General features: G+C 43.5%; 1 long non-coding RNA gene across 1 annotated transcript; it reads right to left on the bottom strand.

Moving 5' to 3' along the window:
• Positions 1-19153: 19153 nt before the first annotated feature.
• On the bottom strand, positions 19154-24631 carry LOC135319528 (uncharacterized). The gene is made up of 3 exons (XR_010378196.1): positions 24495-24631; positions 20713-21206; positions 19154-20086 (listed from the first exon to the last, which is right to left on the bottom strand). It is a non-coding gene; the product is annotated as an uncharacterized LOC135319528 (long non-coding RNA).
• Between the last annotated feature and the right edge of the window lie 343 nt (positions 24632-24974).

Raw genomic sequence — 24974 nt, forward strand, 5'->3', positions numbered from 1 at the left:
ATACATCCCCCTCTCATCTGTGTGCATGTGACTGATCTGAGAGCCGGCTGAGCAGTGGTACTGATTTTTGTAGATGCCACCCTCCATCGTGTGGAATTCTATTAATACATCATAGAACTGTGTGTGCATATGTGTAGGGTGTGTGTGTGTATATACGCAATGGTGTGTGAATATATTATATATATCATATATATAATTTTATATATATGTAATTTGTCTTATTCACAGTAGTTACGGTCTCTAAAGTTGCCATAAACACTGAATTGGTGGAACTTGAACCATTGGTCCTAGAGAAAATACGGGGTGAGTTTCCTTCAAACCTTCGGCCACATTTTGTTTCATCAGTTGGTCAAACATAACCTTGCTTTATATGTGCTTCTGTCGAAAGACACCTTACTTAATATATATTGTTAATTACGTTGAACTCATGACAGCAGTGCTGTAACATGCCTGAAGGAAGCTTATTCACCACGTGTATTTTCCCTGGAGCACGTTGCAGCCTTCTCTGGCTTAGGAACACCAGGCAGCACTTCAGCACTACACTTGGGGCCTTTTAAACCATGAAATCAGCAGAAAGCATCAGTCTGCACTTGGCTGTATCCACAGGTGTAAAACCTGTAGATACGGACGGCCAACTGTGCTAACCCATTTTATATAAAGGACTTGAGCATCCTGGGATTTTGGTAAATCCATGGGGTCCTGGAACCAATCCCCTAGCAGGTACTGTGGGACAACTGTACAGAATCCACGAATAATGAAGTTCAACACTACACACAAGCGCGTGCGCGCACACACACACACACACACATACACATATATATACACACCCACATAAACACCTTCGCACACACATATAACTCTGAGGGCAGATCTCACCTCTCTGTGTTGCACCTACCTTGGCATTGGCCATGGATATGAACCAGGAGTTGTGTCACCTGGTCCCCAGTGTCTACTCTGAACCTTGTGCAGGGCCTGGCACATTATCCAATAAGGTCAGTCACACACCCACAGAGAGACTACATTCCATTTACTCCAGGTCCATCAAGATTAGATGTAGTTGTGTAAAAGCTACCAAGGCCATTTTAAAGTTACTCATCACGTCTTCAGCTTCATTAGACATGTAATTTTTATTATTACAACTTTTACATTGACATAGCTCTTTATGGATCAAAAAACACATTCACATAGTTTCCAAGCCTATAGGGTCTATTCTATATAAGTATGTAAGTGGATTGTTGATTCAACCAGCATGTGGAATCACAGTGGAATTTTTTTTCACTTTTAATAAAGCCTAGAGAAATACTGTGGTGAACGAGGTAGTCCATAGGCCCAGATCTGGGTGTATTGACTTACTGGTAATCTGGTTGTGGTTCTATAACCATTTGGGACCCAAAGAGGGGAGACGTGCTCACTAATGGATTCTAAAGAGTTCAAGATCTTTTGGAGGAGAGAAAATAGGCATATCTCCACCTAGTGGTCAAAAGCAAAATGTGGGAATGTTGAGATGGGTTTGGACCATTAGGTGTCAGTCTACGCACCTAAACCTGGGCTGCTTTTCTTAAGAGTCAAAGGATGGGGAGAGGAAAACAAACAAACAAACAAACACTACATTGGTTGAGGAAAACCCGCCAGGATTACTGTGAAAAATATTAAGGTAGTCCAATATGAGCTTTGGAATCAAATTCAAATCTAAATTCCAGCTCCACCACTTAAAATCTATGCAATTTGGGGCAAGATCTTAGTTATCCAAGTCTCAGCTTCTTCATCTGTAAAATGGGAATGACAACACTTACAGCATGTTTATTTTGAGAATTGAATAAAATAATGCACATAAACCAATTAGCACAGTGTCTCAAACAGAAGACAGTCAGTAAATGACAGGTATCATTATTACATTTGTTTGAAAGAGGTTAAGTATTTCCCATAAGGACAGCACTTAAGTGTTGCACACATGCATGTGTTATCAGTAATGAGGCAACACAGACTGTAAAAAATATAAGGAATGAGTGCTATCAGCTTTAGTGCAATAGGATCTATTGCATTATCTATTGAATAGATAATGTATTAAATAAGAAGGTATCCTAGATAAAAAGACTGAGAGGAAAGTTTCTACATATTTCAGGTTGACTCTCCATTTCAATGGAAATGCACAGAGAGTGCTAAGTGAGTCATATTTACTTCCTCTGCACCTACTAAAAATAAAGGGGAGTAAGTTAGTGACAGATATGAACTGGTGGAAGGATGTTCCAAGTAAATAATGGACCCCTACTACCTTTCTAAGGAAATGGTGTGTCTTTAGCAAAATAATAGTAGGTATGTGGTATCATGGTCTTGTCTGGTGTTGCAAACATAGCCTCCTATGGATGGAGGCTATGGATGGATGAGAATGTGGGAATTCAGGAAAAGCACAACCAGCAGCACTGGGATGTCCCTACATCCATTTCTCCTCCATCATACTTGTAACAGGTGTTGGTCTTGTGGTTTTCTGCCTGCTTTTGTCCCTTCCTGTTTCTTGTGGGTTGAATGTGTCTCCAAAAAGATATGTTGAAGTCCTATACCCCAGTACCTGGAATTGTGACCTTATCTGGAAATAGGATCTGTGTGTGTGTGTGTGTGTGTGTGTGTGTGTGTGTGTGTGTGTGTGTGTGTATGTATGTGTATATATATATATATTCAAGATATGAGTTAAGATGAGGTCACACTAGAGGAAAGTGAGCCCCTAATAAGGACTAGTGTCCCTATAAGAAGAGCAGAAGAGACACACACAGAGTGAAATGCCACATGAAGACACCGGCATGCAGAGAGGGAAGATGACGTGAAGACACAGGGTGAGAACCGTGAGATGCTGAGGGAGAGACTGGAGTGTCTACAGGCTGAGGAACACCAGGGATGGTCAGCAACATCAGAAGCTGGGAGAAAGGCACATATCCTCCCCTAGTGCCTTCAGAGAGAGCATGACCCTGCTGACACATTGGTCCTGGACTTGAAGCCTCCAGAACTGGGAAAGAATAAATTTCTGTTGTTTCAAGTCACCACTTTGTGGTACCTTATTAAGGCAGCCCTGGGAAATGAATAGATTATTTCCAGCAGAGAGACCTTCCAAAGTGGCTGGGTGGTGGGTGTTTATCTGAGCAGTTTTTAATCCCCTGAAATTCTGACCTTATAAAATCATGGTGAGCTGCCTCTAAACAAGAGGCCTGAGGGGACTGAATCATTTGTGTCCTGGCTACATTGAGCAACAGATGATGTGGAAAGAATCTAGACATTTAGGATCCTAGAACAATGCCAGCCCACCTGGGTGGGGAAGAGATGGGAATTTTCCTCTTGATGGCTGAGAGCTTCTGAAGCCTGGGATGCTGGGCCACCTGTTGGCCTCTGTTTTCGTGAGGATGATGCTCATTTAATCTGCCCACGCCTGATCTTTTACAGAAATTTCCAGGACATTGCCTTGTTCTCTCCTCTCCCTCCCTGCTGCTTTCCCAGCTGCCAGGGACTGCATCCCAGTGTGGCAGGTCCACTTTGCTCCCCCAGTCAATGGAACTTGAACTATTAGGCTGTGAAATCTCCTCACTCAATTAATGTCCACCCTGTTTAAATCCATGATGTGTTAACTTGGCTTATTTGGCTATAGGAAATGCCCAATCTTCCTGTGGACACAGCGCCTAAAATAAGACGCAAATGCCGAGTCCCTTAGCAAAGGGGACTTCCTGGGCCGCATAATGCTTGTATTTGAAAACAATTCCGCTAGATGGCGCTCCATTGAAGGTCGGACCCAGGGTCCCGGCGCTTCCCTTTCAGGATCGCAGTTAATGAGAGCAATCCGGGAATGAATGAAGATGTCAAGAAGGCAGTCCTAAATTGCTCCGACAGATTTTAGAAGATGATGTTCCTTATCCTTAATTTTCATATTAGATAGAACCTCCGATTGCTTCCCTCATGAAGAGCCTCCTCTGTGATCATGTTCCTTCTTACCTCCCTCCCATTGGAGGGCTCCGGATCAACACACAACCAAACCGTAAAGTCAGATGGAAATAAGTGAAAGGAGGTTCTCAGGGTTACGAGGCTGAACATAGGAGGTGACTCTCCGTCAGGGTTAGCCTGGTGCCCGGCGTGGAGGTGGCCGGGTGGGCAGAGGAGGCACTGTCAGCATCTCATCGGTGGATGCCATCTGGCGCTGGCGAGACAGAGTTCTTTGTGCCCAGTTACACCCTCTGGGTCACTCAGAGAGTGACCAGCTGAGAAGGATGGGATGGTTTGACGTGACAGGATTAAGTGCCTTTCCAGCTGGATCTGAGCCAAGTTCTCCCATTAAGATCCCTGTTAAGTACTCGGAGAGGGTATAGCTCAGTGGTAGAGTGTGTGCATTCAATCCCCAGTACTTCTGTTAAGAATAAATAAATATATATATAAATATATATATTTTTTTAAAAGATCACTGTTAAGAATTTGAACATGGGTGTCAGACAGGCGTCAGGCTAAAAACAAAAGGGACTAAAAACTAAAAAGAAAACTCTGAGCCGAGCTCTCTGGCTGTCACCACTGCAAACCTTGAAAGAGGCTTCCCCTTGTACTGACTATAGAAGAATTTGCTTTTCCTGTGTGACAAAGGTTCTGTTGAACACCAGCGGCCAGACATCTTCCTGATCCTCAGTTTCCTCCGCTGAGTTGGAGAAATAGTTCTCTCCTTGTGGTGCTGTGATGAGGCTTGGAAGTAAATCTTGAAACTCCCCAGCAGGTCATCATGAAAGCACTCACTTCTCTTCCTGCTGCTCTTCTGAGAAGTTTGGAGACGGGCTTTATAAACACAAGAGATTGACGTAATTATTACACATCAGTCACCAAAGCGGAGCTGCAGAATACCGTGGTACAGATTTCTGCCGCTCACAGCAACTAAAACAAACCCCTTCGCCCCTACCTCCATGTTGGTTGTTGGTTTATGAATAGTGGGGAAGGATGTGTGAGGCTCCCTGCTGCCTTCCAATTTGCCAGCTGAATGGCTCAGGGGAAGGCTCCAAGAAGACCAAGCTAGGTGTGCTGACTTCCCTAAAATAATCTGGACACTGGAGCCTCATGGCGGGTGCACGTTCTGGGCCATCCCAGGGACATTGTGAAATAGATCTGATTTCAGGCCCCTTCCATTTCTTCTGATTCCCTTTCTTGACCCTCTCATCGAAGTTACAGGCCCCCATCTTTCTTCCCTTTTCTTCTCTATTAAAACTTGATCTTAGGGGGAAAAATGATTATCAATAACTTTGTCAGTGGACACTTGTACCCTGCTCTTCTCTGGACAAGATTTCCCCCCATTTATTCACCATGCAGAAGGTGGGTAGGAGTCTTTTGGAAGGCAGGGGATTTCTGGTGTCCCTGAGATCACCCCAAAGGACACATCTGCCCTTCACTCTATGCAGGCTGTTGGAAGCCTGAATGTATTTCAGAAGCACCTCCCTAGTAACAGACGGAGGTTTGGAATAGTTGGATACTTGCTACTAGAATTCCTGAAAATAGAAGCAAATATCCATAAATAAACATTAGAAATGAAACACAGAATACTTGGCATTTAACGTATTTTAAAAACATTGTTTACCAATTTCTTTGCTCTTTGCCAGTCATGAGAGTGGCCAAGCAGCTCTTTGAAGATTTGGCCTGGCCCCACGTCTCCAATGAGGAGCCCAGCTCAAGGAAAACACTATCTGAAGTCAAACAAGCCAAAAGTGTATTCGTGCTTGCTTGAATCTCCAGGTTTTATTCCACTCCCGTGTCAAGCACATAAGGAAAGGGTGGCCTTAGGATGAAGGACGCAGGCTTGGCTTTGACAGCTGAGAAGCAAGAGCAGGGATGGCCAGTGCAGAGCTCTGTTTTCCCGAATTCTCTGCTGCCTCGTCCCTAGTGGGGATTACTCATCTATCTCAGCCTTCGTGCTCATGGAGCAGGGGTGCAGTCTCCCAGTCCTTCTCATTGCAACTGTTTGAGCATGGGTGCTGAGCTAAAACTCCAATGAGAGCTTCAGGTCTTTAGTGGGAGGGCTAAAGCCATATCCCGACTGGTAAAGTTTCTAAGCAGTGCAGAGGAGGTCTTTCAAGAGAAACAGCTGGTTGTCCCTAGAATTACTCCCCACTCCATGTTGTCTGATGCCTAAAATTCCATCATTAGAATAGTCCTCCCTGGAGTCCTTAGCTTTGATGCCCAAGACACTACTAAGTCCTCTACATATGGTTACTCATTTAATTTTCATGGACTGCTATTATGTCCATTTTACAGATAAAAAAGTCAAGACTCAGAGAATGAATTGCCCAAGATCAGGCAGTCAGAAAGGGGCAGAACCAGGCTTATCCAAGCTAGATCTATTTTATCCCTCAAGACCCTTGCTTTCTCCACTGTATCCATCACACAGCCTTCAATGGCTGAGGGTTTGAGAAGGAGCCAGGTGAAGAGACCATGGGAGGCAGAGGAATTGAATTCCTGAGAGAGAACAGAACAGAAGGCAGGCTGTCAGGCCAGAGATGAATCACCCAGATTTCACAGTCCTGCCTTGGGCTGGTCTTGGGTTGAAATAAGAGAACCTCAGCATGAATGCTGATGTTTCCCCCAGAATCAAGGTTCTCGCATCCGACAGGATGCAGCACACACTCCCTTTGGGTAGCCACGAAGCGAAGCAGATGGCAAGCATCTGCTGTATGATAAAGGTTAACCATGAAACTATAAATACTGATGTTGCTGCTATGGTTATTACAAAAAATTATATATTTTTATTATTCTCTCTCTTTTTAACATTTTTTATTGAGTTATAATCATTTTACAATTTGTGTCAAATTCCAGTGTAGAGCACAATTTTTCAGTTATACATGAACATATATATATTCATTGTCACATTCTTTTCTTTGTGAGCTACCATAAGATCTTGTATATATTTCCCTGTGCTATTCAGTATAATCTTGTTTATCTATTCTGCATTTTGAAATCCCAGTGTGTCCCTTCCCACCCTCCTACCCTTGGCAACCACAAGTTTGTATCCTAGGTCTATGAGTCTGTTTCTGTTTGGTATTTATGTTTTGTTTGTTTTGGGTTTTTTTAGATTCCACATATGAGCGATCTCATATGGTATTTTTCTTTCTCTTTCTGGCTTACTTCAGTTAGAATGACATTCTCCAGGAACATCCATGTTGCTGCAAATGGCGTTATGTTGTTGGTTTTTATGGCTAGTAGTATTCCATTGTATAAATATACCACACCTTCTTTATCCAGTCATCTGTTGATGGACATTTAGGCTGTTTCCATGTTTTGGCTATTGTAAACAGTGCTGCTATGCACATTGGGGTACAGGTGTCATTTTGAAGTAGGGTTCCTTCTGGATATATGCCCAGGAGCGGGATTCCTGGGTCATACGGTAAGTCTATTCCTAGTCTTTTGAGGGATCTCCATACTGTTTTCCACAGTGGCTGCACCAAACTGCATTCCCACCAGCAGTGTAGGAGGGTTCCCTTTTCTCCACAGCCTCTCCAGCATTTGTCATTTGTGGATTTTTGAATGATGGCCATTCTGACTGGTGTTATTATTCTCTTAATATGAGTCACATTTCTTGGGCAGAAACTCCCAGAATGTTATGCCTACTCTAGAGACAGACCTCGGGTATTTCACACCTGGAGTGGATTCTTTTTTAACAACTCCCCTACCATATGACAAAGTTAGTTTTAGTAATAATCATGAAATTATAGAGTATCTGTAACAGTGGAGAAACAAATGCAGACAGTGACATTTTTCTTTTATTAAACTTCACATATATAATCATGGTGGTCAAATAAATAAATAAGTAAATAGATAGTATATTACCAGAAAAGGGGGGAAAAGGGAATACTTTTAAATTGGTCTTTTTTTAAAAAAAAAAAAGAAAAGTTGAAAATCTTTTGCCTACATGCTGGTAACAGTAGAACATTACAGTTTTTGTTTTTGAGACTTCTGCACATTTATCAGTGATTTTATCAAAATTAACCACGAATATCCACATTTAATATACAGCAGAGCCAGATTTGTCAACCTCTCTCATAGTTGATTGAGGAATATTTTTCAGTCATTTAACTTCTGACGTTTTCGTTCACCTGTAATAACAGACATATAAGCAGTTGGGGAAAGTCCTAAGCATAAAGTTAAGTTTGACATAGACTCACCTCAATCTCGTGTCACAGCAATTTCCAGAATCAGTGATATAACCTCTGTTTCTTCAGGCTCAAGCTTAGCAGCTTTCAAATGTCTCCATAGTTGAAAAATTTTCACTAAAGCCCATCACCAGGAAACTTACCACAAACTTCTACTGTGTTTGGTTCTCCAGTTTTTCTTCTGCAAAAATCAGAGACAGTGTCGGAATGACAGTAAACGGGATTTACTTGAGCCACTGAGTATTCGTCCAGTTTCTGGGAAAAATGACTCAGGCTTCAAACACTGCCCTTTTCATTTCATCTGGCAAATGTAATATTGACAGCTTTGGTCATTTCTCTTAACATTTCTTCTTTGAATATGATTCTCTTTTCTATGCAGCTGTCCGTTTCTTCCCTTTTGTTCATTCATTCATTCATTCACTCCATTCATTCATTCATTCACTTATTCACTTATTTATTTACTGCAGAAGTTGCAGCCCCCTCCCCAATTTCTTTGCAAGGAACAGTTTTAAAGTGTTGTTATACCTTGTTCAAGCAGGGTTAACAGGTTGTGGATATTTTTCTATGGTTCCATAGGACAGTTTCATAGAATTGAAGTCACTCAAGTTCGCCCCAGTTGTTAACATTTCATGCCCGAATTGGAAAGAAAGGCATGTAGCTCAGTCCTCCCCAGTTGTCAGGCAAATTAATCTCCACATAGGATATTTATTAAAGGATAAACAACACAAATGTGCTCATTCAGGCTTAAGTATATAATATTAAACTCCACAGGAACCACAATTGTTTAAGGACTTTGACCAACAAAAGGTTACGCTGGGAGGAGTGTTGCATCACTAACGTTTAGAATTGCCAGGACACGGTGATAGCGAAAGGCAGACCGACTCATACATGGTTTTGCCAGCAGTTTAAAATTCTCTGCAATGTGCTCTCCCCTCATTCCTACACCAGGCGACTGCTCCCACTTGTCTGCCTTTTAACTCACAACCTTTGGCCAGAAAATTCACCAGCCTCAACCCTGGGGTGTAGGTCTCAGGAACCTCCCATTCTGCTCCCAAGACCCAATAACTTCTTACTGTCGAGCTGATTTCATTACACAGGATTAAAATCGATTTTAAAACAAAAACCCTGCAGGTGGATTTTCTCCTACTCAAGCTACCGCCGTTTTCCTGGGAAGGGACCCACGGGTGTCAGAGTCCAGCTCCAGTCCCCTAGCCTCAGGGCCTACCTCCCAAAGCCAGCCCTTCCAGGGAATGCGGACTCCCCTCCAGCTCCCTGGATGTTCTTGTTTTCCTGGTATCCAGAAAGTGGGCTTCTCGTCCCTCTTAAGCCACTAATTTGGGATCCTGGTGAAAATGACTTTTCCTCCTGCTTCCTCAGAAGCAAACGTTTAACTGAGTCATTTCTAAGGCCCCTGCTAGTGTCCTCTGGGTCTGGCCGCGAGGTCCAGTGACCTTGGCCAGCTGTCCTGGGTGCCTGCAGGCGGTGCTGATGCAGGGAAAGGTCAGCTGCTGGCACCGCCTGTCGCAGGCTGTTCCTGGTACCCCGTCCCTGGGACACTGCAGCCTTTTCAGACTGTCACCTTTCCTTGTTTGGCATCCTCAGAATGATTGGGCCCTGGAGACTTTCAGATATCTCTTTAACAATCAGAGCCGGATTTCCAGAGCAGTGCCCTTGGCCTGCAAACGTGCTTATTTACCATGGCATTGCCCTTAGATTGCGCAGGAACGATTGCTAAAAGATGACTCCCGCTCTTTCCCCGCCAACGCTTCCACCCCATACATGCCTCACACCAGCCTGTGTTGGAAGGTAGGCATGGAATCTTACTCCCATTTTAGAGATGGGGAAACTGAGATGCCAAGGGTTGAAGTTACTCGTGGTGGCGCATGCCGCTGCTCTTAGGGGCAGAACTGGGACTAAAACACTGCCACCCCCCATTTCTTACTCACTTATCCACCCCCCACTCCAGTGAGTTTATTAGCTCGGGCCTGGCCTAAACCCAGTAATCCTGGTTACACAACCAATACCTAGCATGCACTCAGCTGGAGAGTATAAACAGATGGGGTGCCTCGCCTCTAAGAATTCACTGTTTAGAAATCACAAGACATGTATGTTGAGTATCAAGATGTCTTTAGAAATATGAGAAAATAGTGATAACATAGAAATAGCTTGTTTCTATGACTTTATAAATTTTTACATCAAGATGTAAAAATCAGTTACCTATATCTGGCAACAACATATTTAGGAAATGGTCCCCCAAAAGCTATATACCAGGGGTGACAGATTTGCAGCACATGCCCTGAGAGCCCCTGGGGGTGTCTGTGGCAGATGGTGGCTTTATCCTGGCTCTCTTCCCACTAAGCACCCAGATGCAGCCTCAGAATCATTCCTAACACAGCATTCTGCTCAATCACACATCTTCTCACCAGATTTCAACTGGATTTGCCATCCCTGCTACAAATTTTAGGCTTATTATTGTAGGAAATGTGAAATGAGTGAAATGTGGGTGATTTGCCCTTTCAGGCAGCTGCTCTGTGGTCCAGTTCTCTTTTGGCCACCTGTGTGTCCTCCCAGCTACCCCAGACAAGTGCTAGGGTCAATGACATGCCAGGAAGTAGGTAACCATAGTTTGCAACAGAAGTTACACACCTGAGATGTAGAAAACATTTGCAGGAGTACCAGCGTTTTACCATGGAAGTGATTTATTTGCAAGGAACTCCTTCCCGCCACCTCACACCCCATGCAGCATTCCTGGGGCAGGTGTTCTCTGTAAGAATCCCCATCAGATGATTCTGATGTGCCCCACCCCCTTGAGAATAGCAGCTTGAGCAATTATTTCTCGGAGGTATTTGCCATTTCTCAGAGGATTGAGTCTTGAAGATTGAGTCAGATTGCTTAGAAATTGTTCATAGGGAAATCTCAGTCATAGGAGTAGGTGATGCAGGAGGTACTTTGAGCACCAGCTCTTTATCCCCTTCCACGGCATCCACTCTCTAACCTTTTAGGTGAGTCTCACTGTCAACGTTAGGTAATTCCAGAAGGACTTGAAAGGATCCTTGAGCTCTGTGCTGCATAGAAATGTGATGTCCTCCCAGAACCTCAGAATGTAATTAAGGAAAAGGTCAAGATTATAGGACTCAGGTGGGCTCTAAAACCAATGCGTGTATCCTCATAAGAGAAACACACAGACGGTGGCCACATGATAGGGTTACAAGCCAGGAACGCCGAAGGTTGTGAGCAACTGCCAGAAGCCAAGAAGAGACGAGGAAGGGTTTTCCCCTAGAACCTTCCGAGGGAGCGTTGCCCTGCCAACATCTTGAGTTTGGACTTCTGGCCTCTAAAACTGTGAGAAAATACGTTTGTTATTTTAAGCCACCCAGTTTGTAGTGATTTGGTGCAACAAACTCAGGGAATGATTACAGTTTCCAAGTAGTCTGTCTGCTCCCAGTTCTTTATTCAGGCTCTGCTCTTGGGAGGGAGGAAATCCAGGCTAAGACAGCAGGTTTAAATATCCTCAGATTACAGACGGGGGCACAGATTGCTCACAAAGCAGCTGTGGGATGCCAGCACCCAGCAGCTGTGTTGTAGCTTGACAGAGGTACAGCCCAATCCCTGAGCAGCCTGCTGTAGAGCATCAGGGATGCTGGATGTGAGCTGAAGGACCACAGCAGCTTTAAGAGCTCAGCAAAGGACTTGAGAAAGATGGAGGCAACTGTGGGCTGCTGGGCACTAGAAATAGGGTCCTAAAAACATAAAAAATGTGAGATCCTTTTGTAAGCAATGGTTGCAGTGAGAAGGACCATGGGGGAGTGAGGAATAAGGGAGTAATTCTTTTTAAAATTTTTTTATTTTTTTTCTTCCTTTTTTTAAATTGAAGTATAGTCAGTTTACAATGTTGTGTCAATTTCTGGTGTAAGCATCATGTTTCAGTCATACATATACATACATATAGTCCTTTTCATATTTTTCATTGTAGGTTACTGTAAGATATTGAATATAGTTCTCTTTGCTATACAGTATGAACTTGTTGTTTATCTATTTTATATAATAGTTAGTCTCTGCAAATCTCAAACTCCCAATTTATCCCTTCCCATCCCCTTTCCTCTCTGATAACCATAAGTTTGTTTTCTATAACTGAGTTTTCTATAAGTGAGTCTGTTTCCGTTTTGTAAATAAGTTCATTTGTGTCATTTTTTTAGATTCCACATATAAGTGATATCATATGGTATTTTTTATTTCTGTTTCTGGCTCACTTCATTTAGAATGGCAATCTCCAGGGTCCATCTATGTTGCTGCAAATGGCATTTTTATGGCTGAGTAGTATTCCATTATATACATGTATATATATATACACACACACATATATATACACACACACATACATACATACATACGTACGTACATATACACCACAACTGCTTTATCCAGTCATCTGTTGATGGACATTTAGGTTGCTTCCATGTCTTGGCTATTGTATATCGTGCTGCTATGAACATTGGGGTGCATGTATCTTTTCAAATTAGAGTTCCCTCTGGGTATATACCCAGGAGTGGGATTGTTGGATCATATGGTAAGTCTGTTTTCAGTTTTTCACAACCTCTTCTTTAACATGCTTACTCACCAGGTGCATATTTCACTTGTATGGTCATTGGTTATGAGAATACAGTTAATCAGAGGATTTTGCCTGAGAAAACTGCTTTAACAATTAATAGCTCAGAAGACAAAACAAAGAAACTTTTCCTTCTCTTGTTTGATTATATTTTTCAAGATTTTATATATATATATTATATATATAATTTATATATTTTTATATATATACTATATATATATATGTAAAAAAACATATATATATATATATATTTTTTTTTTTTTACTATTTTTTGAGAGCTCCTGGGTACAACCCATCTTTCATCTTTAGGGATAAAAATCCTCAAGTCTTCTTGCCTTTTCCTTAGTTTAGAGTTATCACTGAAAACAATAGAAAAACATTAGCAACCTATGCTGTATATTTCCATAAACTTAAATAATCAGCTGGCCAATAATCCTTTATGCCCTTTGGAAAAGAAAACTACCTTTTCCAATAAAGCAGTGTCCCCATTAGTGATGATTTAAATCTCCATGGTGCTGTTTATTCCCCTCTGGTGGATTGGAAAGAGGCCATTTTCAGAACACTGGTAGAGTCTAGACAGGACAATCACCTGGTCTCCTTGTGCTCCCAGCCGGCAGGGGCTGGAGTCTGGAGGCCTCAGGAATGGAGGGATCAACAGAAGCAGATGAGAAGGAGGCAGACAGGACATCTGCGAGCAGAGTCTCTGTGGCCTTGAGTTGCTGCTTTTTCCTCCACCTTCTTCCCTGGGACAAGGCCCACCTGTACCTGCTCAGCTGCCTCTTCGCTCCTAGCATCTCTCTAAGGATAACTCAGAGGCACTGCTCACCAAGGCATTCCTGCTGGCTGGCAGGGCATCCGTTTTCCCTCCATGGCAGTGAAATGCAGAGGAAGGCCCGTGTGAGTAGGAAGAGAAGGCAGTAAGGCCTCTGGCTACAGGTTTCCAGGAGATGCAGCAGCTGATGTCAGGTCACCCACGAGACAGATGGAAATCTTGGGACTGCTCACACCTTCCTGGTAAGGTCCACTGCCCACCCCACTAACAGAAGGAGCCGCACGAACGCATGGAACATGGCTGCATTGTTGCTACCTGCTGGAGTGGGTTCAAGGAAGGCCATTGTGTATTCTCAGGATACATACCAAACCTATGCTTTGTTTTCATGTTTCCTGAAGCATATTTTGATAAACTAGTGTGATTATTGGGTATATTCCAAACAGAAGTTAGTTTGTCCCACTCTGGGTATCACATTGCCCAGGATGCACTGCGGAAATTCAGTTACTCCAAATGGATTGTACCTTCCAAAAGTCAGGAGAGACTCACGGAGCTGCCCAGAAAACTGCCCTCGTGCAGGGTGGAAAGAAGAGGGATCAGGAGCCCCATGGGGGAGTGACTGTGACCTGGTCTGGATCTAGACCCAGCTCTGCTACTAATGACTAACTAGTTCTCAGATGCGGAAACTTCCCTCCTTTGAGTACAAGTGAGCTCACGTGCTGGATTGGCAAGCTGGCCTCTGTGGTTACCCAGGTGCCAGCTATTCCTAATATTTCCTGATCTTGAAACCCAGTAAGCGTCCAGGTTACCCTCAGACCACTGGATAGATGCCCCACAGTTCTCTTGGATGGTTCAGAACCTTTGTAGCCCTGAAAAGCTTGTAAATGAAAAAGAAGAGAACTTTCTAGTTGGCTGGCTGCCCCTTCCAAGATAGTAAGCTTGAAGAATAGCCCCCCTCCTGAGGAATGGAGGAAACCAATCAGTTAGAAATAAGGGGTGACTGTTGAGGTCAGGAAAGGATTTGCAAGGGACAGCTTCAGGGCTGTTAAAGAAGATGAGGCCTGTCAATTTCCTCCCCATGAATTGTCACAAAACTATCGAAGTAAACAAATAAGCATGCTGTCTAGCACGTGGCTCTAGCAGCTGCTGCTGGGAAGGGACTGGGAGAGAAAACTGCTACCCTCGCCTTCCAATGACGCGATGATAATGGTTTAAATTTTATTAAGTAAAAATTATCTCTGTGGAGTTCACACACAAAAAACACCACACAGCACAACACCCACTAGTCATCTGTCTGAGGTAACACTTAAATGTGTATTTAACACAGGCATTTTTAAAAATTCAGCGCCCTGATTCAGAGCAAGGGAGGAGCTATTCCAGGGGGGTTGAATGACTAAGTTCTTTTGAAAAATTAGGTTTCTGTTTTCATCTCTTATTAGAATCATTGTTTGGGGTTTTTCACTTATTTTGAACCAAAGGCAGGAATGGAGGGGAACATGTGACCTAGGTGACAACTGGGTGTGTGTTGTAGAAGGAATACAAGCCCAGTGGGGTTTCCATGGGCCCCAGTCACAATGAACCAGGAGGAACATAATTGTGCCCGGAACAAAAAGGGAGGTGGACGGCAGGGCTTCGGACACACTGACTTGTCCTTAAAAGAGTATAGTGCGTAAGACCTCTTGTAATGTCTGTGCTGGGCTGAAAACGAAGGCTTTGTGGACAGTAACAGCAGGGACAACATCAAGGGAAAGTGGAGGGGTAAGCAGTACGTTTCCCTCCTGATTATGGAAGTCAGATCAAAGCCTGTGGGGCTGCTGTCCATTCAGCCGTCGATTCAGACAACAGCTCTCTCTGATTAAAAAATGAAGACATGAGTCATTTTCTGAGGTGCTGGCCGCTGATGTGAGGTTCCCTGCTCCGGAGTCTCTCATGGTCATGACTACATCTGTGTCTTCCTGCCCACCTCGAACAGGCTGAGGGAGTTGAAACTGCTATGATTGGAAATGAGGGTAATTATGGGGACTTGGGACTAAATAGTAGAGCCCTGTCCTGAACCTGGGGGGAGCTGTGAGGCTCTGGCAGAGAGATGCCAGAGAACACAGATAGGGCCCCTTGGTGCAGATGGAAAAGTACGTATGGTCATGCTTTGGAAAACTTTAGGTAAAGGTGAGCCATGTGGTTGTGACAGGGGAGAACTTGAATGAAAATCTGGGACTCTGTGTAGATTTCCTCATATGACACCACTCCTTAAAGAACCTTTCGTCTTGGTTTGCTGCTAAGCCTGGTTCCTCATGGAAAAAGAAGAAAAAAGAATTTTGTGTGCTTTCTTCACCTTTGTTGGCTAAGCCATCTTGTTCTAGATTGAATCTTCTGGAAGCGTGACTCGAAGGCTGTGAGTGTCCAGCCAGGTGCTCTTCACCTGGCTGGCACTCCTGTCCCCCACTGCTTACAGAACCCAGGAGCTTGCTTACTCCCCACCCTGGAACCACGCGGCCCCTGCCAGCAGCAGCCTGACTAACCACCAAGGTACAATGACAGGGGCACAAAAAGCCAGTCCCCTTATGTCAGGATGGGACAGCTCTGCCCTGCAGTTTGTGTTTCAGAGCTTTCTTCAAGTTGAATGACAGTAGGTCCCAATAATTCCTTGGAGAGCTTTGTGCAGGAGGTCATGGTGGCCTGGACAGTTCATTGCGTCCTTCTGGCTAGACTCCTGCATGCGGGAGCAAAGGCTTGATTCTCACATTGGTGAGGAAGCTGCTAAAATTTACTCTAGCTGTGTTGGGAAAGTCATATCTGCCCTTTGTAACCAGCTAACCCCAACGCGCAGCTTTGTAGGAGAGTGGTTCCGGGAGCTGCGTGAGGCAGCTGACACCAGGGGAGCAGTACGGTCCCCAAGAAAAGACCTGTTACCAAAGCAGAGCTTAAGGCGGTAATAACAATTTTGATTTATAACAAGAACTATTTGTACGTAATTACTAAAATATTGATTGCACATTCAGCAGTGTGCTTAAAGACAAACCAAATCTGGTAACAGTGCCAGAAGAATCTTATTGCAAACCATTTAGTCACCATTTAGCCCTTTCCTGCAATAATCTGGTGGGATTTTATAGAGCACATTTCAATATATTGAGCGTTGCATTTGATGACTGTGGCTCATCTGTGTCCTTAAGGTGCTCCTGGTTGAAGGCATCAAACAGCAAACATGATACAATGGCAGTTCTGTAAGTACAGAGTGAGAGAGAAACAGGGATCGGAGTGCAAATAAATCAGACAGAAAAGGTGAGGGAAAACATCAGAGACAGGGCACTCGGGGGAGGAGAGGATTCCAGACACAAGAGAAGGGATGCCAGACAACCAGGACAGAAGAAGCTTTAGGATCACTTGTAAGCCAAATTTTACAGTTAAATTCAAATTTAAATTCAAAACCACTGACCTTATAAGGGCCTTTAAGGTGTGACTGCTGCCTGGCATCATCCCTTAACCATCCCACAGGCTGCAGGACCTGCCCCCTATTACCTCTGCGATGCCCACCCCACCTTTCCACCCACACTGACCTCTTTTCCAGGTCAAATACATCACGGGTACCTCTACCTCTGAGCCTATGTATTTACTGTTCCCTTTTGCCTGAAATGTTTTTCCCCTCAGTATTTTCATGGGTTGTTTCTTGGTCTCTTTGAAATCTTTACCCAAATGTTTGTTTCTCAGTGAGGTCTTTTTTTGTTTTTCCTATTTAAAATACAGCTCTACGCACACCTAGCATTCTCTATCCTTTCCCCCTGATTTATGGTTTTCAAAATATTATGCTGTGTATTTTATTTGTCACTTATTTTGTGACCTATGTGTGGGCAAGGACTTTTGTCTGTTTTGTTCACTCCTATACTCCCGGGCCTAGAACAGTAATTGACTTGTGGTAAATACTCACTAAAAATTTGTTCAAGGATTCAATAAAATGATCTCTTCAGCTACACTAATTTGCTCTTTTACCTCCTCAGTGAGGTGTGTTTTGTTTACCTATGCAATTCTATTTTTCATTTTCCAAATTTACTTTTTTCTAAAATCTTCCCAGTCATTTTTATAGTCTCTTTCTTCTTATTCTGTCATTCCTTTTTTCAGTCTTCCAACATTTGATGCATTATTATTTTATATATTTTTGTGTCTGATTTAATTTCTTTACCTGAAGGAAGGGAGTTTAATTCTGTGGTTCATAGTTTCTGCTGATTCTCATTCATGGTGGCCTATTTGCTTGTATTTTTCATGTTTGATTCTGAGCTCATTGGTTAATCTGAATATGGGGGATCCTGAGGGCCTAAGATGGGGATGCTTTTACCCAGAGAGGACTCAGATTTTCTTCTACTGCAGGCCAGAGGCGCTGCCCCAGACTAACGCAAGAATCTCCGTTTCTCCTCCTCACCCCCTTTCACTGCAGCCCGTGGCTTAGACTAACCCATAGCGCTGACCCTGGCAGCCACGCTCAAGGCAACTAACTCTCCCTTCCTCAGTTGGCTTGCTCCCCAACGTTCCCACTCTGCGTTCGTCTCACTTTTTCTACCTGCCCCACCACCGCTTACTTAACATGAACCCAACAGTGCAATAAAGAACCTGATTTATACCGGAGTCACTTGTTGGATAGTATGCAGCACTGCTAACCGACATCCCATTTTCCTTCCCCCACGCGTTTCCTCTCCACTGTAAGCTCTAGTGGTGGGAAGTGATGCTGAAACTCTGGCCTCTCAGTTACCTCTCAGCACAGTGCTTTGTCAGTAGGAAGTGTCCGGTTTATAACTCCTGACTTGTCGGTTAATATTCAAACATCAAATCAGGCGAATTAGCATGCTTCACCGTGGTGCTTTACGTCAACGCTCTAGTCCCGTGTGGTATGGCCTCTCCTAACTATCTGGCCTTGAATTATTCTAGAGAGCTTCCTCTCTTTACTCACAGGGGTTTGTACAATGTGGTTGGTGCGATTTCGCCCACCGTCACCTCCAAGCTCGTTGCCAACCGTGCTTTGGAGTGCCTGGGCCGGCATCCCGGAGCCCTGTTTGTCCTGGTATTCATTACTGCTTGGCTCTGCTCCCATTCGCTGCCAGTGCAGAGTTATTTATATCAAATCAGGGAAGCCTTGGTGAGCTTTGCCATGATAACTCACATGCTCAGAATGCCTTGCATCCCCAAGGACTTTACGCATGGTATCCTCACAGGAAACCCCTCCCCGCTGACCCAGCGGGATCTCCTGGCTTCCCTGGGAAGTGGCAGCTGCTCCATCCATCTGCTTAGACAATAGGGCCTTTGCATTTAAATTAAGAGCCCTGGCCCACAACACAGAAGGTGGAATTTGCCCAAAGAGGTCATGACAGCTGAGTCATGGAGAATAGCACTGAAACTGCAGTCCAGCGCAAAGGAGAGTGCCTCCCTGGAGTGGGGCCAGAGCTCTGGCTCACGCCTCTGAGGCCAGCGTTACTTGCTGTGCGTGTCAGAGCTTCCAGGAGGACACACTGCTTAGAAACCACCAATCTTCCCCTCCCGGGCCTGCTCTGTGAGCGCTGCCGTTCTGAGACCCACGTGCATCCCCACCTGGGAGTGATCGACTCTCATCAATGTCACATTCGGACTGTCATTCATCAGTTCTCATTTGTTTCAACCAGCACAGCTTTATTACCGTCAGCGTTCCACCGTTAGACCCTGTACAGAGCCCAGTGAAGATCTTCTGATGCTCTGGCAGCAGCTAACTCAGTTAACAAATTAACAGGAGTCCACAGGCACAGATCACGAAAGAAATTAGATCAGCTCTGAGAGAAATCAGGCTGGGGGCAGGGAGGGTCAATAATCATTTTAAGTAAAATCGAACAGACAACTGACAGTCCAGTCCATATTCTCACTGGTGCTCACACCAGGCAGCATCAGAGGCTTGATATTGGGGAAGGCCCAATAGAGAGTATTTATGTCCTGGCAAAATTTTGTGCTGAAAATAAAATTTCACATCCAGTTAATTTGCAAGTCCACTGCATGCCATCAAATCACCATGCAGGGAAACTGCTCCGAGCAAGCCTGCCTCATCCTAGAGCCTCTGGGAAGGAGTTCCTGCCAGGGGAATATCAACATTGCTCCACTAGACCAGTGTTGAAATTCAGTGGGTGCAGGGAGGTGGCAAGCGTGGGCGGCAAGTTTCAAAACATTCACTTTGCACACCCATGGTGCCTAGCATCATAATTTCTGTGGCGGGCAGAGTCATCTGTGCTGTTTACACATCCAGGGAAGATTCTTCGGAGTCTCCTAGAGTGAGAAGACCATCCCAGTTCTAGGTGAGCAAAACTGGCTCCTTTTCTCTTCAATGCAGGACTTGTCACCATGCATAGTCACGGGCCAAAATTTTCCCTTTGCGCTGAGAGGTTCCCTTCTGGTTCTCAGAAGGTTCGTCAGAATAAATATTACAACTTGGACTTTAAGCTTCAAACAAGCAGCTGTTAGCTCTTCCATCACTTTCCCTTCTGGAGAATGGTAAATAGATCGTGGTTTGTAGAGATTCTTCAGGACTTGATGGTGTTCTTTGATAGAGGAGTTTTTCTTGTAGACCAGCAATTCATTGCAAAGATCAGATACATAATTTTTGTTAATTGGTAAACCATTTTAAGGAATTTTTTTCATTTGATTTTTATCACAGAGTACGAAAAATCAGGACTAAAAAGCCGAAACCTTTGAAATTTGATTAACATTCTCTCTCTTCTCTCTCCTGGTCTCAAGCCTTCAAAATCCTGCTCCCCCTCTTAATTATTGGCAGTTGATCTTACTTCCCCATCTAGAGGGTACTTCTTTTCTGCTTCCTTCTGTATCCCCATCCCCCAGTCTGCTAGCCTGCCTGCCTCTGTCTCCTCTTACTTTGGGTTCCCTCTGTTACTCTAGTGACCTGACCTTCGTCCTCCTACAAGGTGTCCCATCCCCTCCTACCTACTTAAACACTTTGCTTCTATGACTGTATGTCCTTTTCAGCATGGGCTCCTTCCCAGAAGCATACAATCATGCTGTCATATTTCCTGTCTTAAAAAATCTTCCTGACCCCATGGCCCTCTCTAGCCACAGGCTCATTTCTGTTTCCTCTTCACCTCCTTTCTTCCCATTTTCTGCTGAACCCACTTAACTCAGCCCTTTGTTCTCATTACAACAGTAAAACCACTCTTGTCTAAGTCACCAACCTGGTCTCCAACGCCAAAGTCAACAACAGTGTGTCCAGTGTCTGGGTTGAGGATGGTGTCTTTGCCAGTTGGTTCTGTGAAATGCTTTGGGGTGTCTTTCCTGTTTCAGAAGCCCTTGTCCAAGCCTGGTTCTCCAACCATCTCAATGTTTTACTAAATTCCATTTGGGATTAAATTAGCTAGAGCTGGTTTCTGATGCTGGTAGTAAAGAGCCCTGAACTGATTCACTGGGGGAGTTAGGCTGACCTGGTTCTGTGGAGTTGCTCCTGGGATACGAGGATTTGGGAGATTTCCCCGGGCTCTGCACCACCGGGAAGAGTGGGGCAATGTTGTGATTCTACATGCTGATGGCTGAAGAGTGGCCTGTTACCACCATCCAGACAAGTCGTCCTCTCTTCCCAGTGTTACCCCTTGGTGATGGCTTCCCCGCTGTCAGGGCTGACCATGATGCTAATCCTGTCCAGATCTGGCCATCCAGAAATAGGGCAAACAACCTAAAAATTAAAATGAGCAAATGATATGAACACAAAAGGATTCCTAGAGGTCACACCAATGGACAATAAACACAAACATGGATACTAAAATTAGTACTTGGGGACATGCACATTAAAACCTCTCAGATTAACAAAACTAAGTCTGATACTTCTGAGCTGATGGAGCTGATGGGGCTGCGGGGCAGTGGGAACCAGAAGAGACAGCTCTCTCAAAGAGCAGATGGGCGACATCTAGAAACGTGAATGCCAGGCAGACCTTTTGATCACAGCTATATAGAGGCCCAAAGGAATTTGCACAGGATTATGTACAAGAATATATGTTGCATCATTGTTTTTAATAACAAAATGCTAGAAACTGCCTAAATATTCATCCTTAGAGACTGGATAAATAAATGGTCTGTACACATGAAGGAGTGTTAAATAGCAGCAAAAATGAACTTGAGCTGCTTGTTCAACATGAATAACTTTCATGGACATCATGTGGAACAAAAAAGTTGTAGAAAGAAGCATTCAGTATCCTTATAAAAGTTAAAAAAAATGGGAAGAAATGCTGTATTTTGTTTAGGGATACAAACATGTAGCAAAGTATAAAGAACTGCACGAGGGGAGGGTATAGGTCCGTGGTAGCACACGTGCTTCGCATGCACGAAGTCTTGGGTTCAAGCTCCAGGCTCTCCATTAAAAAAGAAAAATGAATAAATAAAACTAATTACCTCCCCCGCCAAAAAAACACAAAAAATTTTTTAAACGACGAAAAATACATGGGAATGATGGACACTAAATTATGAATAATTGTTATTTCTGGGTGCAGGGGTGTGAAGGCATTAAGAGAAGGGCATAATAATGAGGAAAAGGCTCACTCTGTTATGTTTAATAAGCTGCTGAGGGTATACCTTTTCACGTATCTGAAATATTTCATAGTACAAACTTAATGAAACAAAAGGATCAGGGAGGAAAGGTCAGCCAGAAAGAGTTTTCCAGGTCACTCAGGGCAGCCACGGGTTCTGCTGATCTTTCTAGAAGTGGCCTCGGGGTCAGGCTAGGTGCTGATTTGGCCAGCGTTTCCACCAACATCACCCCGTTTCCTGGTTCATAAACTAATGATTCTGTTGGTACTAAATCTGCCTCCTGCTGCTTATATTACATGATTTGTGGAGAGGAAATATAAGTAGCTAACAGCACTTTGGTTCATTTCATCTCCTCCTTTCCCATCTCCTTCCTGTTAGGGATTGGATTTGTTTCAGGGGAGAAAGCATTGGTAACTGATTTCTGGCAATGCTTTCTTCTCTTTGAGTTTTTGGTCTTACGCTCACTAGCCTTCAACAACAGTGGGAAAAAGTAATGAAAGCATTTGAATAAAATAGGAGGCGGGCTGCTACTGTGGACTTATCAACATCATTGTACCTAAAAAAAAACTCCCTAGCACCCCATACCAGGACAATGGCCTCTTTCTCCATGAAGGGCTGTCCATCCATATGTTGTAATACAAGTGAAAGACAAAGGGCACAGTACAAACTTTTTGGAAATGGATTAGCATTTATCAAGATCCTTTCAAATGCCTGTGCTCTTTAACCCAGCAGTTCTACGTTTAGAACACTAACCAAAGGAAATAATAAAATGTTATCAAATATATATGCCCCCAAATTACAAAACAACCCTAAACAAGGGACAGTTAATAAAATTATACAAAATCCAAATAATGTACTATTAAATGGCCATTTAATATGATGCACATAGCAGTGACATGGGGAGATATAAGGGCACTTTAACTGGAAAAGCAGAATATAATACTGTAACCTGCAATATCCACTCTACAAATTTATCTACCATCTGTCTACACAGATACATAGGACAAAATCAGAAACGAAGTATACAGGACTCTAAGCAGCAGAGATCTCTGAGTAAAAAAAGGGATGATAGCAATTTAAAAATATACTTTTCTGGTTTTTTCAAAGTTTTATACGATGGCTGTGTACTACTTTAAAAATTAGGGGGAAGTTATAAAAAGAAAAAAGCACATCGGATTAAGAAACAGGTAAACTAGGTGGTCTAGAGAATGCTTTTTCACAATTCTCTTCTGGGTCTCCGCATCCCAGGTGGTAAGCAGGGACATTAGTAACCCTTTCTTGCCCTGGTGGGGAAACCTGAACTGTAATTGATGAATTGCTGGAAGCTCCATGTGGACAATTTTGAGAGTAAAAACTCCAGAGGTCCAGTCATAGGGAGCGTCCCCACAGTACTGTGAGTTTTACCTCCAAAAGCTTGATCAGCTCCTACAGTAAATATCAGGGGGAAGTTATGGGGAAGGGAACAAGGAACCATTCTGAAATACACCATAGTGCTCTGTTCTCAGCAGAGCTTCTGCCTTCAGGGAAACCAGTTAACCAGAGCCTGACCAACTGACCTGGGGAAGGGAAATACCCAACTCCAGCACATTCTAGTCATCCTATCCCACTTAAGGGGGAAGGAACACACGTGAAGCCCGCTGTCCAGAAGCACAGGCTCACTTAAAGGCTCGGATTCAATTGTGGGACTACAGACTATAGCTTCCCCTCCCCCCACACCTTGCCATCATATTACTTAAGTACTGTTTACATCAGTTCTTTTACCCAGTACATCACATCTGGCTATCAAAAATTATAAGGTATGCCAAAAGGCAAAAACCCAATCTGAAGAGACAGAACATATATCAGAACCAGACATGATAGGTATGTTGGGATAATCAGACTGGAAATTTTAAACGATTATGATGAATATGCGAAAGATTCTGACAAACAAGAACCAGTGGGCAAAGTCCAGAGAGATGGAAATCCTAAGAAAGAACCAAAAAGAAATGCTAGAGAGAGAGAGAGAAAAAAAATAACAGTAACAGAAATGAAGAATACTTTTGGTGATTTTATTAGTAGACTGGACTTGGCTGAGGAAGGAATCTCTGAGCTAGGGGATGTGTCAATAGAATCCTGTAAAACTGAAAAGAGAACAAAGACTTAAAAAAAAAACACAAAACCCAGGATACTGAAGGGCTGTGGGACAACTGCAAAAGGCATACACAAAATGGGAAATCAGAAGGAGAAGAAAGAAAGGAATAGAAGAAATATTTGAAACAAGAATGACTATTTCCTCAAATAAGTGTCTGACACCAAATTACAGATTCAGGAAGCTCACAGAACACCAAGCAGGATAAATGCCACCCCCAAACTACACCAAGGTATCATTTTCAATTGACAGGAAGTCAAAAATTAAGAAAAAAAATCCCAACAAAAAGCAGAGGGGGAAAAAACACCTTACCTACAGAGGAATAAAAATAAGAATTACATCTAACTTCTCAGGATTCATGCAAGCAAGAAGAAAGTGAAGTGAAATATTTAAAGTGTTGAGAGAAAAAAAAAACTACCAACCTAGAATTCTGTAACCTGCAAAATCATGCTTCAAAAGTGAAAGAGAAACAAAGACTTTCTCAGACAAACAGATGATTCTCGGACTCTCACTCAAGGGGTGTGTCCCTGCCTATCCACCATCCTTTAGAATCTCAGCCTCCAAGGATGATTTGAATCCAAGGCCACACACCCACGTACACTAACCAAGGCAGGGCAGGGGAGGAGGTTCATCTCATGATTTGAACTGAAAAGCCTGACAGATTTGGCAACTTACCTGCAGCTTCAGGAAGGACAGTCTAGGGGCTGCAAGGCAAGTATCAGGGAGAGCCACCTGGATGGGTGTTATGTGGTGAATTTTGTTTTCCCAAAATTCATCTGTTGACATCCTAAC

Source organism: Camelus dromedarius, chromosome 28 (assembly GCF_036321535.1).
Source record: "Camelus dromedarius isolate mCamDro1 chromosome 28, mCamDro1.pat, whole genome shotgun sequence".
NCBI lineage: Eukaryota > Metazoa > Chordata > Mammalia > Artiodactyla > Camelidae > Camelus > Camelus dromedarius.